The sequence below is a fragment of the Lepisosteus platostomus genome, chromosome 22 (assembly GCF_059453375.1).
Source record: "Lepisosteus platostomus isolate fLepPlt1 chromosome 22, fLepPlt1.hap1, whole genome shotgun sequence".
Taxonomy (NCBI): domain Eukaryota; kingdom Metazoa; phylum Chordata; class Actinopteri; order Semionotiformes; family Lepisosteidae; genus Lepisosteus; species Lepisosteus platostomus.
The window spans coordinates 10,663,021-10,682,035 of record NC_142632.1 but is presented as its reverse complement, the minus strand read 5'-3'; the positions used below and the strand labels follow the sequence as shown (position 1 = coordinate 10,682,035).

Sequence of the window (19,015 nt, the reverse complement as noted above, 5' to 3'; positions counted from 1 at the left end):
AGTATAGAACCATGCCAAATTAAAATGAGCACCCTTGACCTAGAGGTAGTATAGCTGCAGTAGAACAGTGAGCTCACAAGCAATTCATTCTGTATCTGGTCAAGCATGCAGAGCCACATGCAGACGATCATGCCAGACCCACTAAAGTGCTTATTGTATATGTTTGGCGTTATACAGTGTATAATCAATATCGCTAATATTATTATTGTTGTTGTTGTTCGTAATTATATTAATATTATTATTAAACTTGTTTTATTATTATCACCATAATCATAACCATCACCTTTAGTTGCTAGGGTTTTTGTAAAGATCTGACCTTCACCAGGTGTTTTGTTTTAGGTGGCATTGAATTTTTCCCTTCCTTGTGGTTGCTGCCAGGCTGGGGACGTTTTAAGTTTCCTAGCATGGAGAAGCTGACGCTGGGCAGAATTCTCCAAAGTGGTGGCAGAACAATATTGTAGAGTGGCTATGCTGTGCTTCAGAGAGGCGGTCCGGTCCTGCTTTGCAGAACATACCTTCCGTCTTCACACTGCCAGTTTCCACAAGACACTCTTGTGCACAGAAAAGTTCCAGGCCATGCCATAGCATGCTTTCCGCTGCATCTTGAGTTGTGTTTTTTGCTGGATCTTAAAACTGGAATGCCTCAGCTGCTTAGCAAAATCTTTCTCGTCCCAGGGTGTGGAGTTCAGTTAGACACGCTCCGCAGCCTGAGTAACAGCAAACGCACAAAGTTGACATCCGAATGGTTTTTCTGCAAAAAATAAATCTGAATTGTTAATGCATCTGCATTTATTTGATTTTTCCTCTATAATCTAAAATAAGAGGGGGGAGGGGGTTTTGAAATCCAGGTTCAGTGCAAGCTCTAATCTGAGATTGCAGTTCTGGGGAGCATTGACAGAAATCCTGCCCCCCCCCCCCACCCTACCCTACCTCCGCACAGTGGTTGTGCATTAGTCTCCTGGTTTTACAGTGGGAATGCAGAACGCTTCGGATACTTACGGTTGTAACAATTGGGGGTTTCTGAGCTTTGCGGCTGAAAGAAATCTGCTTTGTTGTGTGATAAGAAAAAGGGAATACACGCGCTGAGAAAAGCAATCCACGAGCTGAACAAATCTCGGAGCCGTATTATAGGCTGGTAAACATATCTCCAGTAAGAGCCCCGGATTTGGCGTTTCTTATTTTGGAAAGTGCTGTATTTGGAGTGGAACAAAGAGAGCAGGAGTATTAAAGCCCAGGCAAGATGCCGAAGTGTGGCATCGGGAAGCAAAGGCCCCAGGGAGGGAGAGGGAGAGAGGACTGGGCTGGGAAAGGCTAGGAAAATGAGCTGTGTGAGTGGTGGGAGATTTGTGCACTAGGTAGGCTGATCGTTACCTCTCTTCACTCGTATAGGCAGCTCTCTCTGTCGCTTCTCTTTCGCTTTTCCCTTCTTCTTTTCTTCAGTTTAAAAAGCCCTTTCAGATCTGAAGTTGCCCTCTGCCAGTTTTCCAGTATAATCTGTCTGAGAGGCAGCAGATAGATTGCGTTTTTCACAGTGTGTTTTGCATTATCTCGGGAATGGTGTTAATAGATGCACACAGATCCCCATTTTTGTTGGGGAGGGGATCAAGGATTATTTTTTTGCAGTCATTCAGTACCATAGTTGAACTGATCATATCGGACATGGTAGCTTGCCACATAAAGATAGCAATAATGTTGAGAGGAGGCCGATTGACTTGGCATTACTTATACCACTCCAAGATCCAAGTTCTTCAGATGACCCCAGTGAATGGGCAGCCAGGACATGGCTAGATTGCACCACATCTCCACATATGTCCTGTGATCCCTGTCTTGGTTTGTGTAAATGACAGGTTGCACAACAAATATTTACTGAGCATCTAAGACTGGAACAGTTTATATGTATTGTGTATTTTAGTGTTCTTTAAAGATTTGGTTTTTATTTTCTCCCATGAAAAGTCAAGTCAAAGTAAGGAAAGCAGGAAAAGGCACAGTGTTTTAGAAATTGTGTGAAGACGTATGCATGCATTATACTGTCTGTACGCCATTTATTAAACAAAATCATGACTTAATCCCAATCTCTAAATGCAGAATAAAGAGCAGGTGTATAAAAATAAAAGGCTACAACTGTAAAGTCACCAAGTGTAGTTAATCTTATTTCTTTATTAAAAGGTTTACAAGATAAAAGTAATAAGACTTCCACGCAGCTTCTTAATGAGGCAAAAATCAATTCTTTCCTTGACAGTCCTTTCATTTGCATTCATATTGAATGGAGTTTTTACATTACATACAGTGCCACCTGGTGGAGAGAAGAAGTAAATAAACCAGATTTAGGATCTTTCAGATTTACTATCAAAATGGAGTTAACTCTGTGGTGGAAGCTTTCCTCATAAATCTCCTTTTTGCTGTAACACATTTTTCTAAAGGTCTCTAACAGATAAAGCAGTTCCTAATCTCCTCTGACGCCAGCAGCAACAACCATGTGTAATCTGGGCTCAATCTGGTGATATGTGTTTCACTGTGCCACAGACTGAGCATACGAACAGCCATATCTCACTTCCACCAAGAGACACATTTCATATTGGGAGAGCAACAGTCAGCAGTTACATATAGTTGATTTATTTATTTTGCAGGTTTCAGGCCGAGCTACATAGTAGTTCAGCCTTGTTAGTGCAGCAGTGAATAAATGTACAAAAGAGATTAGTGCATAAAGGGAAGAAATTACTAACATGACTTTATATACTGACTGCAGGCAGCAAATCCAAATGTCAACCCTCATCTCTTTTTTTCCCTTATTTTTTACTAGAGGATTAAAAAGGTGAAGGTCTAAGCAGACCATTGTTGATGTATAAAGCCTACTCTCCACTTAATGTTTTCACTGTTTCAGGCTTAAGGAAAGTGAACTCTCACCTGTTCTCTCGTTGCTGCTCGGAAGAGATAAAAGTTTTTTTCCCCCTGAATTACACAGTGCGGTGAGTCGATAATGCCAGTACAATCAGCTTTTACAGAGTGGATTTCACTCAGGTGACAAGCGTGCTCTCAGAGACGTTTGTCTCCAGAAGATGGACAGTAAAAAGCACCAGGAGGTCTTTGGGGACACTCTTATTGTAGACAGAGTATCCCACAAAAGTGCCTTTGTCGACTCTTTGTACATTTATCATATGGGTGTCCGCAAAGCAAATAAATAAGTATGCATCTGTTTCTTGAAGAGGCCTTGTTGCATGCATAGTAATTGAAGGATTTATTTTGCTTAAAAATGAATTATTATTATTAGATTTCAACAGGATTTGTTCATTACAGCTACACTCGTGTCTCCCATCGATGATGTCACTAGGAAGTTTCCTTTCCAGCCTGGCAGGGAATGTGTCCTGTGTCACACAGCCCTGTGTGTCCACTGTTGCCTGCTGCCATGCACACCATGGCTGTCCCGGGATCCTTCTTCTCTCCAGCGGGGTGCCTGTCACCCAGGCTGCGAGGGCAAGAGAAATAGGGGAGTGTTGGGTGGTCCTCAGCGAGAACAGGCAGGGGAGGGCTGCTTCATTGGAAGATTGGGGGACACACCTTTTGGCGGCGAACTTCATGCCATTCTGGGGTTCTCTGTCGAGAAGCAGAGAGAAGACCTTAGTGCATGCTGCTTTTTTCTCAAGGAGCTCTTGATGTGCACACTGATGAACTCTGCTTAGCTTTGAGAAGAGACCTAAGTCTTTTTTTCCAAAGAGAGCACAAAACTGACACCGGACAAACCAGTCTGCAAACCTCCAGATACTTCACAGTTCGCAGAGATGCAGAACACATAGAAGTTGTACTTCTTCAGCAGTGATTTGTTGCTCTTCCAAAAGGCGCCGTAAGTGCAAGGCATTAGTAATCTTGTGAAATTAGGGTGTCATGGCCACAAATTGTGTAATTAATGTGACTGGATTAGTGTCTTAAGTCAAACCCAGTTTGACAAACGAGTACAGTAGTGCATTTCTCACTGCTGTCCACTATCAGGCTCCAGTAAAGATGCTTTTCATATTGGGGTTTTTTTCTCTTTCATTTTCCTTTCTTTTCCTTCTACCTTAACAAAAATTATCATTCCACTAAATGCCTGAATTGTGAATTCGACGAACAATGTGTCCAAAAAGCAAGAGATCCTAATATATTCAAACTCTGATGATTCAGATAATCCAAGTTCAAATACAATTCCTGTATTACAGGATTTAAATGACATTATATAGAAATTAAATTCCAGATCTAAACCATCTAAAACCTGTTCCAATCAAGGTTTTATTATACACCATTTTTTCAAGCATTTCTTTTGAGTCTGTCCCTCTGCCTTTTTATTCATTCTGCATAGTTACAAATGGCATGTTCTTTCTCAGCACAATACATCTATTACAATATAAAGTAACCAAGGAACTGCAATATATTTTAAGTAATGATACCCTAGTGTACTGAGTTTGGTTTGATTCATTGTGGCTTACAGCATCTTTACAATACTGAGGAAATACTGTATCTATCTGGCTATCCAGCTATCTATCTGTGTAACTATCCATAATAGATAAATAGATATCTCAACTGAAGCTGTGTGAGAGAGATTAATTTATAAAAAGCTGTATACATGAAGATACTGCTAGATCGCAGAGCCACCAGTAATGGACTTCAATGTATATTTCTGAAGTGCAATGTGTTGGGGAGTGAATGTGAGTGAGCTGAAATGATCTGATAACAGTATTCCTACATATTTCTACAGCACTGATTGCATCTGAAACACTTTTGTCTCCTAGTAACAAGGATTACATGATTTATGAGAGAGTAAAGTCAAACAATGTCGGATGCTAATACCTTTACACACCCTGAAGTGATCACACTCCAGTGAAGCCAATGCATCTTACAGAGCTGTGGTATTTTACACATCATGGCCAGGCTGTTTCTTTCACTATTCAAAGCAGCTCTAACACTTTATTAATTAAAACTACACCAAAGCCAACAAGAGCAGACGTGTAGCCAATGCTCTGTTCTGAACGTCAACATATAATATTTACACAACATACATTCTGGTTGTTGGTTGGTAATCTATTTGGATTTTTCCCAGATCCTATTTTTTCTTCGGATGCAATACTCTACTGGCTTAATGAAATTCACAAGATGTGAGTTCACATTAAAAGAGATCAAATGTGCTGTTTTGCAGCTTTCTTAATGTTTCACACTTCTAGCCTACCCTGGGCTGGCAGAAGCTGCAAAAAAAAACTAAAAATGTGCACAATTGTATCCAATTGTAACAAAATTGTTTTTAGCACACAGATACTAATACAGGACTCTTTGCACGTCTGCAGCACTTTTCACAGATCCCACCGGATCTACGGTCACTGTGGACCAGGAGTCCTTGAGACTTCGGGGTAACGTGAGACTGCTGGACCCGATGTGTCAAACAGCTGACAATGTGGGGGTGACTGTATGCTGAGCTCAGGAGCGGGGAGGAGGGGTAAGACTGTTTTTTTTATTTCAGCTAAATTGAGGAGTAAAATAAGAGAGTAGTTTTATGCAGAATCTTGGTTGAAAAGAGTTCTAGTGCATCCAGAAATGACTTAAAGGAATGTACCGGATTAACCAAAACAAACCGTGATTTGAAAGTGTGAGAGGATCAGCCACCAGCGCACACTGCACTGCGCTCCGAAATCTCCCTCTGCAGTCCCCCCCCACTCCTGGCCATCTGGGCTGAGCAAGTTCTGTCTGGGGTCAAGGTGGGACCGACCTCGGCTCGCCTGCTGCCTGCCCGCCAGCCCCTGTTATTTACAGCCCATCCCCACTGTGCCCTCGCAGCTCAAGGGTGTGAGCGTGCCAACACCATGCTCTGCTGAAGACAAATCAGCGCCTGGCCCTCATAAAAAACAAGGTCGCAACCTCTTCACCTTTTCAACTCATCGGCAGGCTGCGCCGCATGCAGGCCCACCTTCCCACAGGTCAGGTCAGACGCACTGAGGAGGCAACAGGGAAAGATAATCGCAATCTGGCCATAGCCAGTACCTCGTCACAGAAGCACAGGGGTGCCACCACCCAGCTGCGCCTGGGGCACTGGCGCTGGGAAACCAGGGCATTGTGGGGATCGTCAGGGGGCATGACTAGGGCAACTAGAACACACTTTGTTTTTAGAAAATGGTTTCAGTAACATAACTGCATTCTGATTTGGCCATGTTGGCTAGTCGGTGCACAGGCCTGTTGATTCACCTATTAAAGAGACTTCTAGGCCTACCACCTCACTCATGTAAAGCTCACAGTCCTCTTCCCCGCTGAAGACTGTTCTAATCCCTCGTCCAGAATTCGGCAGTTTTATTAATGGACTTTGACAGTGTCACTCAGAGACCGGGCAGCATGGGTTCCCTGTCTCTTTACTAGAATGGTCTGGCCAGCGCCTTGCAGTTCTTCTGGGCCATGCTGTTTGGGTTAGCACTTTGCATCGCGCTGCCTTGAAAATAAGAGCTATTGGTGTATCACTGCTGTCCATTCCAGTGGCCTTGCAATCACTCTGGGTGTAGTAAGCATACGTATAGTTGTTCAGAGATTTAAAAAAAAAGAATAAGAAATGTCATAAATGCGTTGCCCAACACAGAGCTTTTGTCCATGCGGAAGGGCTGCTCCAGTATTGTACTGAAGGGGTCTTGGCCGTACGACCTCGGCAATGAACAGGCAGTGCGGAGTTACATGATGGGAACCTCGATTCAAAACACTGCAGTACTTTCTGTGCAACTGATGAGAGTGTTCCTGGAGTACAAGTCTTATTATACAAAAAAAAGCTTGTATGTGTTTAATAAATTGAAAATGTGAGCTTGAATCTGTGGTAATTTGGAAGGAATCTGGAGTACGGTGCTAGCTCAGTGCAAAATAAGATTATTTGCTCTGTATTATAATGTGTGTTGATTTTATACGACTAAACAGAGTGTCACTGAACCCCCAATGAAATTTGTGCTTATTTATATGCAGTTATTCAGGTATGCAGTAAATTCCAATTACTTCTTTAGATTTCTATTTAACATGGGGAAAATATGAAATATGGGAGGAAAGCTGTGTGTTTTGTGCTCAGCGATCGTAAATCCCTTTAACTCTTTACTTGCCGTTGGTGAGGGTGAAACGCAGGTTCTCCTGCAGCAGCCAGAGAACTGACACAAGAGATCTAGCAGCAACTCAAGTACACCTATAGAACTCATGGTTTACAAGATCCTTCTGGCCAGCGCAAGAAATACACCGATTGCTCAACCTTTTCAGTGAAATGTAGTGTTGCCAGTTTTCTAATTTCCTCTGGACTTTTGAGAAAATGGTAAGAGAGAATTGGCAGAACCCTAAACTCTTTCCTGGCTTTAAAATCAACAAATGCCTTTGTATTTTGTATATGCAGTGACTTTCTCTTGGCCACTTTGCAGTGTATTGAAAAATGCCATTATTTTTCCACTTTATATGACCCTGACCCCAATAATAACTGAAATTCAGTTTTCAGTGAATATCCTGAACGCCGCATCGCCGTGACCCCACCGTCGTGGCCATCTGTCAGCTCTGTGCACCTGGAGCACACCTGTCCTCGGGTCTTTGTGCCGCGCGAGCGGGGGTCCCCGTGACCGTGACGCTCGGTCGCGGCGTGTGTGCGGGAGCGCGCTCCAGCAGCCTGTATTTATATCCGGGCCTCAGACCCCGGCGCGGCTCCCAGCGGCCTTAAATCCCACCCGCGCCCCCCCCCTCCGAGGGCCGGCTGACGTGCAGCAGGCCGGAGCGTCTCGACTTGCCTATGCATAAGCCATCCATTTCGTCTGCCTGACACCTCTCCAACATAAAACCGTAAGGCAGCGGTAAAATATCTCTCTCCTGGCGAAAATAAAGCTTTGTCTCCCTCCTGATCTATAGGATATAAAATAAAGCCAGGCCTTTGATGCTGGCATTCCCTGATGCAGGGGCTGCTTTCTGTGATGCAGACGAATGAGCAGGGGCGGCCGAGGCCTCTCGCCGGCTCGGGTTTTTCCCAGGCTCGATCAGTTACTGGCCATGCCGGTGGCCGGTTTCCCTCTCGCTTTGTCGAAACACCACCCGCTTCCCTCCTCTAAAATAACCATAGTCGCGCTCATCTCGTTCCCCCGGACCCTCGCCAAGAACTTTTCCCTCCGAACTTGATTCGCCTTCCCGCTGTTCCAGGACTTCAACCGCGAAACGGATAAATAAGATCAACCGATCGTTTAGACTATTTTAATCATTTAGATTGAGACGATTTTAATTATATGTCAATTAATGTTGGAATGCGAGGCATAAAATCCTATTGTCTATTCTGCCATTATTTCCTCCTTATCTATAATGCTTTTGTTGTTGTTGTTGTTGTTGTTGTTGTTGTTGTTGTTAAATGCAAGGATATTTCTCTCTGTTTCGCCACACTTGTGTATCGGTCCGGATTCTCCGATTCGTGTTGTTCTGTTCATGACTCGTATTGCAGTCAGCACTCTCTGGCCGGTATAAAGCACAGCAGAAATCCTTAGCCCTTCGCTTTGTTGCGCTGCGTTATTACATGGGCTGAAATAAACCACCAGCGTAATGTTACTGTGACAGTTCATGCGGCCTGTTCTTTGACTAGAGAATAGATTCCTTATGAATAGTACCCACCCGCCTCCCACAAGCGCCGAGCTTGTGTCTTTCCACGCTTTCGAAATCCGGGTGTTTTCTCCTTTTGGTGACATGCCCTGCCCTCGCCACAGCGCACGGGTTGAGGAGGTGTTTCAGCCCGCGAAGAGCTGAAATGACCTTTTTTTAAACGGGAATTGGGGAGGGGGAAACACCCTCAGAACCGCTGTAAAAACAGATCTCAGCAATTAAAGACCGCTTCAATTACATCTCACGGCTGGGAATGACATTTATTTTATTCGTCGGGTGGTTTAGGGCGTACGGTGCAAATACTTCTCTCCGGTCTCGACTTTTTGCTTTTTCCTGTTGAGGACGTTTTGTTTTCGTCTCTCCAGGTATCTGTTAACTATTTTCTGTGTTTAGTAATCTTACTACGCTGTTTTGTAAACCGTGATGTGCTTTGTGCACATATTTGATGTGCTCTTATTCATACCCAAACACCTAAGTAAAAAAAATAATAAATATCCCGAATGCAACTTGAATGTTGCCTCCCCGGTCACTCCGGTTGAGTTTATCCCCGGGCTCTTGATATCAGGGATGGCCAGCTCCGTGTGCTGCCGGGGTTTTAGCGCAGAGATCTGCTCCCGTACAGAAAGCCCCTATCTGCCGGTTCCAGCAGCGCGGCTCGCCCCCTGAGCATTCAACACTGCGCGATAACATCTCTAAGGGAGTGGTTATCACCAGATATTATATTATAATCATTAGTGATCCCGGCCCTTTCACCCGTACTGCAGAATAGTCACGGGGACCCATTAATCTAAACTAGAGCCACTGCTCACCAGCACCGCTCTCTCCGATAGGGCACGACGCGGTGTTTTCCCATTGCTGTCTCTGCTTGTAATCTTTCAACGACAGCGGAGGGAGGGGGGCGGCAATATAGTTCACTTAGAGGGGAAAAAAAAGACAGTTGAAATAAAAAATAAGAAGGTAAAAACTCAGAATGTGCTTTGCCTCCTTCCCCCCGCCAAGTTTCCAGCGTTCTGGCTGCGAGCACGGAATAGTAAGATCAATCATATTACAGTCAGGCTGTCTGACTTCGCCTTAGACGGAAACCCTCTAGAAAAGGGATTCATTACGAATGGAAATGTGTTCATTTCATTTGGAAGTGAAGAGGGGTGGTTGAATGACGTCAACAAGTAAGAAGTCTGACGTCAGAATTCCCTTCTGGGCCACCAATAATAATAACAATAATACTTATACAGTTATTTTCTTCAGAAGAGTTAGGCCGTTAGAATCTTTATTGAACCGTAACCCTCACAAGAGTCGCGTTGTATATTTCCCTTAAATACACTTTTTAGGAATGTTAAAGAATATTCTGCGCCGTGCAAGGTGTGCGCCAATATGGTATGTTATCCTCTATTTATAATACAAACATTAAGCAAGTAAACACTTCTGCTGTCCCAGTAGCAGGTCAGGGAACCACCAAAGTCGTGTTCTGCACTTATTTTTTTAGAATACTGCGTTTTCCGCGGGTTAGCAGAGGGTGATGTCAGGTGCAGCCAGGTTTTGCGGGGTACAGACAGATCTTGTTAATGGAGGGTCTATGGGGACACCTACAGAAGACATAGAAAAGTTGTCTTTATTTACTGCCGAGGCTGCAGAAAGCCCGGCGAAGCGCGCTGTGGTGCTTGTCTTTGATTATCGGTTTTGGGAGTGAAGTAACAGCTGTTCCGCTGTCGGGCCGGCGAGTGGAGATCTATAACTTCCATCGAATTTCTCCGTCCAGCCTGCGCCGGAGTGGGAAAGTCAGGAAAATGTTTTTGTTGAGTTTGTAGTCAATATCCTGCGATGTCATCGGCACATGCTTTGAGTCGTTTCCAAGACTCGGGGACTCCAGCGTCACAGAGACGGTTACATCGTTGTATGTTGCTAATCAGTTTTTTTTCTTCACACTCGTAAAAATCTAAGCTTCTCTAATTACCCATCTTCCTCTCTAGGACAGAATTCGAAAGGATTTTAAGTTTGCATGCTGAACTAGCCCGGCTAATTGCGAGTTTCTTAAAACTAACGCTGAATGTGAAGATTCTGGACTAATGGTGGCTGTATCCCGCACGATACTCTATATTATATTTTCTCATGTATCTTTGGATGTGAACCTGCGAGGTTGGGCTGTGTGAATATGTCGCGATGGTTCTGCGCTAGTTCTGACTCTCCAGCACCTGGGGACACGCTGCGGGTCTGGACTGAGAGCAGCTCTTTCTGAGCTCGCAGAGGTAAGAGCTTGCAACGCTGCCACGAGCGACCGCCTCGTCCCCCTCGCTCCCCCTCCCACACGTCCGGACTGCGAAAATAAAGACATTGTTAAAAACAGAACACATCACATGCTCGGAAACGTAGATCGCTTTCAGGCGTCTCTTTCCTTATCCTGGGTAGCCCGTGGCTCGCGTACAGATCGCCTGATTGGGCGCGCGACTGGACGGGCAGTTATTGATCGGGTTTTATACTTACCGTATTTACGGGTATGAACTCCTGGATCAGACGTGCTAGCGTTCGGTCCTCACAGCTGGTTAGCTACAGTGAAGTGTGCATCCACCTTCCGCGTTAACATCGTTAATTCATGTGTTAAACGACTCCGTACCTATCTATCATATCGCACGGGAGGTTTACAACAGCAGCCCATTTCGAGCAAAGGTGAAATGTTTTATTAAAATGACACCATACTTCTTACACTTAAAACATACGCGCTGAAGATAAATACGCGATTTAAGATGACGTCGAGAGCAAAACATTCATGTGGGCCGTGAATTCGAGACGGAAAACAACTTGAGGGGATGAACAATCGATTATATTTTACATAGACTGGTGCGTTCGCGTCTACATTATGTCTGTGTAATGTGTGTTTTTATTTCCTTCGAAGAATGTATTGTCCTGGAAAGCAGAGAGATGTATAGCCTTAAATATCTACGCGGTACACGCGGGATTCGGCGTGGAATTAGTTCAGGTCTAAGTGAGTCACGCTGTTGCGTGGCCTTAATATCAAGTCCTCAAATTCCTCAGCTCCGTGGATCGTGTACACTGCGAGGGACTTCATTCTCAATCCACTGAATTCCCCGATTAAAATCACAAGAGCACCGCCCAAATAGGAATAAAGACCCCGGAAATATTTCATTACAACGAAGCAAACATTCCATTTTTTTATCCATGGGGTAATTCTCGCTTCCTTCTGAAGTTAGCGCTGTTATTTGCACTTTTTAGGAGGGAAAAACAACCATCGTTTTTAAGGGAGACATTTATATTTAAGGAGTTGTTTGGAAATGCTTGAAAAATATATGGACCACGACCTAAGAAGGATATAAAGAGAAGTTGATTAAATATAGGTTCCCTGTAATTCTATTAATTTATTCGATTATCTGCTGTTAAGGCGTATACCGTAATTTGTTATTTGGTTTTTACATTTTGCAATCATTAAATAACGATACAGTACAAACGCGCACGTTTTTTTCACAGCAATTTATGATAGCTCTTTTAGTATGTTCTGTGTCATTACTTTTATTAAATGCTTTTAATGCACGAACCTCGTGTTTATGGTTCTTACCATGATGCCTTAAATGAAATATATATTTTTTTTCAAATAGGAATTTTAAATAGAACGAAATCGACTGTTAACCTTTCTGGACAAACCGATTTCTCACCCAGAAGTCGCGAAAGAACGGAACTTACATGGAGTGCAGAACCGTCAGCTGAAAGAATAGTGACGGTAGAGATTGAAGCATGCGGCGTGGCTTTTGCCTTTCCTGAGTGCCTGTTCTTGTTAATGGGGGGGGGTTAAACAGCCGACGGTGAAGTGCTGTGGGGGTCTCAGCCCCGATTCCCCGGCGCAGCTCGCGGCGCGGCGCCCTGATTTGCGTGTCGGGGCTCGCGGCGGTCCGTGCGCGCTCAGCTGATCAAAGCCGGAGTCCCAGGTAATATTTCTCGCTCCAGAGCCGGAGTCACGGCCCGCGATCACACGCTCGCTGAGGTTAAGGTCACCGACAGAGCTGCACAGGACAACCTGCGACTTAGTGGAGAGAAGGGCTTGAAAGTGTGAACTTGAACTTCGTCGTCCCGCCACGACGTGGTGTGTTTGCGTTTGCTTTGGCGGCGGTTGTAAAAATCGCCGGTGTCGATTCGAGCATTTTGTTCGAGGTCGGAGTCGGCATTTTACCTGCTCCTTTTTCAAACGCTGTTTCAAAGCGCAGAAGGGGGGCTTCAGAGCCCAGCGTTTCGTCTGCTCGAGTCACCTGTATTCAATGGCTTGCTTAAATCTGCTTCAACCTTACGCATCATCGAATAGATAATTCTATCGATGACAAATCAGTGTTTCTAATAATCAGGCTAATTCTAATGAACGCGTTGTCAATACAACTTGAGTGCTGCTGCAGCTGTTTGATCGAAGTCCCAGAGAGTTCCTGCACGCTGCAGTTGTAACGAAACTGTCATTTAAGAGCGGTCCTGCCACCCGCTTGAGTCAAATTCGCCTCCTGTAATTGTGTCGAATCTTTATTTAGTCGCGATGGCACGAATAATCGATTCCGCCACGCTGAACTTCAGCTTGACCCGATCACCTGTTCGATGTCAACGCGTATCCTGCAAGAATCCCATTTTAGTTGTTTGAAATGCTTTTGTGCGAGTGTGTGTGTAAAAAAAAAATATCTTACGTTGCTGGGCCATTGGAGAATAGTTCTCACGGCCCGCAAATGCTGCATTGATTAACGCTCCTTTATTCCATTGCTGGAGAGGAGACCTGCAGTGTCAATTTAAATTCCTAAGATGCTTAACATTAGTTATATATACAGTATGTAGTTCTACATGAGTACTTATATTAACGCAAAGAAGACATAGGTACGAATCGTTGTGCGAGTTGTGCTGTAAGGGAAGTCAATAGTGAGCCACCCATTGCAGTATGGTGCCCCGAGCACAGGGCCCGAGTCACACCTGTGGTGTCCGGACAGCCAGCTCGAACCGGCTCGGGGAAGAGCGACCGACCGTCCAGACCCGCAGGGCTTCGTGACGTCGCCAGGGCTGCGCTGCCCTGTGTTCTGCACTGGAGCTCGGGCAGTTCAAAGGGGTTTTAAAGGTGTGTGTCAAGCGTCTGTGAACTAAAAAAAAAATAAAGGGAACGTAAAAGAAAAAAAAAGATCCTAACTTTTTTTTTAGTTGGGGTTAAAAAGAGATGATGGCCAAAAGAAAAAAAAAACCTGGTCACGAAGAAGAACACAGACCCCCCCTTTCTAAACGACAAAGGCAGAGTGCTGACCGCTGTGGCTTCGAGGATTGATATTATTGTAAAAACTAAAAAAAAAAAATCTTGTCGTCACAGACGGGAAGGAAGCGGACTCGGATTTGTTGGCTAATACGGTAATTCCACATAATGACCTTTTCAGCGTCGAAATTACTTACATCCCCTTAAGCTATTAAAAAAAATCATAACAAAGCGGGCTAATTCTGTACCCAGCAGTGAACGGATTGGGCTGCCGTGCTGCGCGGTGATATATTGGTCCGCGCTGTGTTTGTTGTTCGGTTTCTTGCGGGTCCCGGTGATTTTTGTCAAACCAGTGCTGCCTCTGGCCTTCCCCAGCCCCCGTCCCGGCCGGGCAGCAGCAATCCGAGCGTTGTGCGGGGAGGAAGGGGCACGGGAGAGACCCCCCACACACACACACACAACACACACACACTCCCCCGTCGCTTTCCGCATCCAGTACAAGTCCAAAACTCGAAAGTTATTTCATCCATGCAGACGACGGGTGCTTTTGCTCAAGTCGTCTTCGCAGTGATACTGGCCGCCGGATTGCCTGAGGTCAGGCCCGGCACGCCTCCGGAGGCAATTTCTAAGTAACGGTGAGCCTGTTAGGAGACTCTGCTAATTGGGATTCGCAGAGATTCGCAAATACCCGAGATCAAACCCTGCTGGAAATCGTTTGGAATGCGCGATGTCACGTTTCATTTCCAGAACTCCACGAGCCACCAAAAAACTTAGGCCTGGCGTCTTTTACACCAGACCTTCTGTTATCATAATTGCTGTGTAAACAGGACTAAAGCCTGCAGGTCTCGTGTCCTTATTAACCTAAACGTTTTCAAACTTTTTTTCCCCCTGCCGTTTCCGATACAGCGGAGTTCATTGTGAGGGACGGTGTCTCTCATTTCCAGATTTAAAATCGTAGTTAATGGATTCTAGTCTGAATCCAAGACGCACTTTTGTTAACGAATGAAATAATCACATTTGGAGAACAGCAGCAGAGCAGGCCGCTCAGGAAAACGTAAAATGACTGTTGTTCTATCGCGGGACGTGTATAACATTATCTTCCAGGCTTTGAATTGGTGAGCCTCTGGCAAGGCCCGCCGGCTCGTGGCCAGCTCGTTTCGCGCGAGCACTGTCCCTCTGAATGAACTGTCCAGCACGTCTCATACAGGCGACATACAGACTAGAGGCCCGGGGGGTTGGATTCAACTCCAGGGTTTACTGAGACAGTTGGATACTTCGACCACTGTGGATTTGGATCAAAGGCGTTTCTAGCTCACTGTTTTTGTGCAAACTGTCTCTATTAGGGGCTATCCGAACTACTTTACAGTACTGTCCTCTTCAGCCTGACAGTCTCTTCCATAATTAAGTTTTAGTGAATATACCATGTTCTCTTTGGAACCTGATCCGCATACCATATTATTTCGTTTTGGGCTGAAATAGATTCTGGAACCGACGTCGGTGCCGCAATTATTATTTAGGTCCATTATTGCTTTTGCACACCGCTCGTAACCGTAGCAGACTAAAGACGTTTGATTTATAATTTATGGCACGGAGCGGACAAAACTGAGACTAAGTGAAAATTGCATTTGCTCTCACCACGCAAGAGACACGCACGGGACGCATTCCATTTAAAATGTGGCAGGAGACTTAAATCTTGAACTGGGTGGGGAGGGCGGGTGTGATTTAAAAGTCTATTTAAACGGGAGAGGACTGCGTGAAACTCGCCAGAGCCCCATAAACCCGTTTAAAAGCTGTTATTTTATGTACACGATAACAGCGTTTCCTTTTCCTTCCTGCGTGGGTGATTTCGTCTTAAAAGTACACTTCAAGAAGTGTCACGGACGGCCGAGTTTTGTCGCCCAACTGTCAGAAACCGCCTTTGAGGGAGACCTTTCTCTGTGCGTGTTTTTTCCCTTCTTCCCCGACTCTTCTTCTCAGACGTTGGTGGAAATCTAACCAGATGCTTAGCAGATGAATGAAAGGGCCCCGGCGCACACACGAGCACGCACACTTTTCAAACAGACACGCGCCCGCGGGACTGAATGGAGTGTGTGTGTGGGGAGGGGGGGATAGGTTCACAAAAAGAGGGAGAGAGACAGAAATGCAGGGGCGCGAAGACGGTTGTGTGTTCATCTCTTATCTGTTATTCTTCCCCAGAACAACACATGTCATCGAGGGGTCCTGCAGTCAGAGAAAGAGCTCCCCAGACGCTCGCTGGCAGCTGTCGCCGAGCGCCTGTGACAGGGCCGTCCGCGGCCCGCCCGGCCCCACTCCGCCGGTTTTACATGAGAAGTAACCCATATGCACGGGGACGCCTGGTATTGATCCCAGATTTCTGCTGGAACGTTTACACAATACACGCCGCCGGAATACCAATAGCAGAAAGGGTGGTGATGTTATTGTGGGTTTTTTCCTTTGTGCGTTTGTGTGCGTAGGCTTCAGCATTTGTGCGTGTGCATGCATAGGCTGCGACACGTGTGTGTATGCGTGTAGGGTGTGGTATTGGTGTGTATGTGTGTAGGTTATAGCTACTTGGTACATGTAAGGATATCCTGTGATAGTCCCAGTATATGTATGTCGGGTGTATCCCTAAGTATGTGTAACAGCCTCTGTGTGCTTCGGGACAGGTGCAGGAAGAGAAGAGTGGAGAGGGGTGAACTGTGAATGAAGGTGAATAGAGGCAGGTTGGAGATGGGATTGTGTCTGTGGGCGGACTACAGCAGAGCGTCTTGTACTGCGCTGCGCATATGCGGATGCTTCTTCCTTTGCAATGCAGTATTGCAATGCTGAACGTCCCCAACCTGTCTAAAGGTGAGGCACAGGCGCCCAGCTCGCCTTGGTGACCCTCCACGAAATCTGCGATGACCCCTCAACCCCCCCTCGCCCACGCGCCCCGTGGAGAAACCTCCTGTCGCACCCAACCGCCGGTGCTTGAATCCAGTCACACTATCGAGCCGGTCACATATATGGGGTGACGGTCTCTGATCAAGATTTGTTTTAATTAATAATAACGTCAGGGTGTTTGTATCTACATATAGATATATCAGACACAAACTAACACAAACACATGGACTAACTAAACGGCGATTTGTTCATTTGAAAACAAACGATATGAAAGCATCATATTGGTTTTTATATTAAGTAATGGTATAATTTAACATTTCGGTGTCTTACGTATTTAATACCCAACATTATTGCATCATTAAGATGATTTTGCCTTTAGTATTCGTGTTTTCAGAGTGTCCTCTCTGCTGACGAGAAGCAAGAATGTTTATTCCCAGCCTCAACAGAATCTGTCTGGAGAATGCCCTTTACATGCACAGACAATAACCCGTCACTGACAAACTGTCACACCACTCACGGAAAGTTTGGAAAACAAAGTTGTGACTGTCGTTAGACATTTGTCCAGTCGTTTATCCACGACAATAACCACAACAGTAATTAATTTTCTTCATACACATATTTTCACACACATATATAGGCACCGCGGATTTTCATTTTTAATATAGTAAATGCGAAGTATTCTAAATTATTCATAAATAGGTGCAGATAATCTCTTTATCCAAACCAACTCCCGTACTGGTCCCTGTTATTTTAAACCTTAAGCATTCGATATCGAGTCGTTTAAAAATTCGTTTCAAATGTGTGTGTTTATTTCATCTATGTATATTTTTTCGAATTGTTTGACAATAATTGTATCGGTGCAATTAAGAGTCGAGTACAATAGAGTGCTGTTGATTATGAATTCTTGGAAAACGAATTATTAAATTAAAAATAAGAGTGACAGTTCTTATTTTGAAATTCAAAATAAAACATTTCCTATTTTCCTCTGTGCTGCAAATGAATAAGAACGGTTATAGGCACATTTGTATTTGAAATCGACTGTACTTTCTGCAGACCTGTAACTAAACTCAAGTTTACTAATCTAACCTTTTTACTCATATCGAATATATCTTTGCCTGTTCAGACAGCATCGCGGCGGCTTGACCGCGGATGTGTATTGGTGAAGTGGTTTAAAAGTCCGTATTAAACATCCAAAGGTGCCGGGCCCATAAGCATGTGCCAAAACCATCAAAGCACCTGAAAACTTTCGTGCTGTTTCGTCTTTCACTTTCTCCTCTTCCAAAACCACCAAACGCAGAGCCCTGCTGCGGCTGAATAAACCACCTACCTTCATTAAGACAGAGCACTGTGGGCTCGCTACATTTACTGTCATATTCGGTTGTTAGGAATTGCAATTAAAGACACCCCCACCTTATAATAAGATGTGTCTTGTTCTTTCACAAAAAAATAATGATTTTTAATAAAAAAATGAAGAGTTCGTCCGGAATCCAAACTTAAGTACTTACCTCTCTGCGAGTTTTCCTGAGAAGACAGTAGACCTCAGTTTGCGGAGATAATTCCCAAAACGGTTATCGACTCCTCACCCAGCGTGTCTACCGACTACGTCTTGAGCAAAGCGCCTCCTGTGCTCCGGTGTTCAGACCCGTCCCGGCCGGTGTCGCGCCTGGACCGCCGGAGTTACCGGGTCCAGCTACTCGGCTACCGCGTGCCACCTGCGCGGGACCTGCTCGCGCGGCGCGCGCGGCGACAGGCTCTCCCGTCATATTGCCGAGGCGCTATCGATACAGGACTCCGCGCACCCCTCCTGTAATCGCGTCATGGACCGAGGAAAAGCGGAAACGCCTTGGCATCATGCATGTAGTGGCGCGTTCAAGAAAGTACAATTTAGGTTCTTCTGGGATTTTTTTTTTAACCAAAAAGTCACGCACACCGGCCTAGGACTGCAAGCTTTTTAATACTACAGCACTCCGGAAATATAAAAGTACATCTGCCTGCTTTAATTGAATCCCGCAAGTCCATTAAGATACGTTACAGGGTACAATTTTATTTCCATCTTTTTTTGTACCTCTGAACTGGCTCTGTGCATGGAGCATACCCACCACATAAACTAGCGTATGACAGTTTCTATGAATTTTTTGACAATTGGTTTGTTCTGTTCCCTATAAATAGTACAGTGTGTATATCGGCAGAGTTCCGAGAGGATAGTTAATGGTTACTTGGACGGCGAGGCGCTGATTGGCTTCGGCCCCAGGTGACGTCAGGAAGCTGTGAATAAGGCTGGCTCGTGTGCTTTCAGGAACATGCAGAATACTGAGGGCTGGA

The 19,015-nt window shown here is 45.0% G+C and overlaps 1 long non-coding RNA gene across 1 annotated transcript; it reads right to left on the bottom strand.

Annotated features, from left to right (window-relative positions):
• Window positions 1–2,137: 2,137 nt before the first annotated feature.
• On the bottom strand, window positions 2,138–18,995 carry LOC148643451 (uncharacterized). Its single transcript, XR_015929080.1, has 2 exons — window positions 18,199–18,995; window positions 2,138–3,591 (listed from the first exon to the last, which is right to left on the bottom strand). It is a non-coding gene; the product is annotated as an uncharacterized LOC148643451 (long non-coding RNA).
• Window positions 18,996–19,015: the final 20 nt, after the last annotated feature.